The sequence below is a fragment of the Carlito syrichta genome, unplaced genomic scaffold (genome assembly GCF_000164805.1).
Source record: "Carlito syrichta isolate Samal-C Ts95f unplaced genomic scaffold, Tarsius_syrichta-2.0.1 Scaffold309824, whole genome shotgun sequence".
Taxonomy (NCBI): Eukaryota; Metazoa; Chordata; class Mammalia; order Primates; family Tarsiidae; genus Carlito; species Carlito syrichta.
The window spans coordinates 472,385-474,083 of NW_007253920.1; positions in this window are offsets into that span (position 1 = coordinate 472,385).

Sequence of the window (1,699 nt, forward strand, 5' to 3'; positions counted from 1 at the left end):
TTAATACCATAAGAATACAGAAGAAAATGTTTAACAGTGCATTTGGAAGCAATGGTCAGTGGATATGGACAGTTCACATATACATACACCACACTGTAAACATCTGAAAAGATAACTAAAACCTCATTCATAATAAAAGAAATATAAACTTTACTGAGATAACATATCTCTATCTGACGCAAAAAATTCTAGAATCTGACAACGCACTGCTGACAATGTTATGCTGAAACAGGCACTTCCATACATGTCTGATAAAAGTGGGGAAAAAAACACATAATTATTATGGAAGGGAATTTGGCAGTATCCGTCAAAGAGATGCATTCACCTTTTGATTGTACAATTCCAATTCTTAAGAATTTCCTGCAGATATATTTAAGCACATACGAGGAAACGTAAGTGCCAGATGACTCACAGATAAATCATGACAGCAAAGTAAAATAGGTCGAAAAACTGAAATCACACATATCTATCAATAGAGAAATGGTAGAATAAACTATAATACATTATCAGAATAGTGTATGACCGTGTAAATGCTGAGGAGATTTCCTCTGCAGTTATGGAGAGATTTGGATATGTCATATTAAAATACAAAAGTAAGACCAACATATGGGATGTAGTAGCCAGTCTCTAATAAAGTCCCCAGTATACCTGGTATACACAACCTTGTGAATCAGGATTGGTCTGAAGGAGCAATAGCATGTAATAGAAGAGATGGCATGTGACTTCTAAGCCTTGGACTAAAGGCAGTGCAGATTTTCACCTTGGTCTCTTGGATTGTTTTCTCCAGGGGAAGCCAGTCTATGCCATGATATCACTCAAGCAGTCCTGTGGAGAGGCTCACATGGAGAGAAACTGAGGCCTCCTACCAATTAACAGGATCAACTTGCCAACCATGTGAGGAAGCCATCTTGCAAGTAGGTCCTCCTTAAACCTCCAGATGACTGCAGACCCAGCTTATATCTTAGTGTGACTGTATGAAAGATGCTGAGCCCAAGTTGTGCAGCCAAGCCACTTCTAAAGTCCTGACTCATCGAAATCATGAGAGAGAACAAATGCCTATTGACAGTATGTTTTGGGACAAGGAACAGCCTATAAAGTAAGTTCCTTTTTTGTAGGATAGGGGGAATAACGTGTGTGCACATATATGTGTGTGTATGTATATTCACTTGTATTTGCACGGTATTTGGATAAAAAGCACTAGATAGATTTCTATGAAACTAATGAAAAAGTAATTTCTAGGGGTCTGTGAGAAAAGGGTAGACGAGGATGAGGGGATTGAAATGAAACATTTTAGTAGGTTCATCTTTTTAAATTAGAATCTCAATTCTCTATCAGTAATTGCATTCATTTCTATATAAGTATATAAATGTATATATGTTTATATATTTATAAAAGTCTATATAAATGAATATGGTTAAAGCCACAAAATAACAAAGATATATTTTAAAATTAGAATTCCTTTTTTTTTTAGTGGAGTCTCACTCTGTCGCCCAGGCTGGAGTGCAGTGGCACACTTATGGTCACCCCAGCGTCAATCTGCTAGGCTCCAGCGATCCTACCGCCTCAGCCTTCCAAGTAGCCAAAACTACAGGCGCAGCTGGGCTCGGTGGCTCAGCCTGTAATTCCGCGCCTTTGGGAAGCTGAGGTGAGTGGACTGCCTGAGCCCGCGGGTTCGAGACCCGCCTGGGCAACTTGGTGA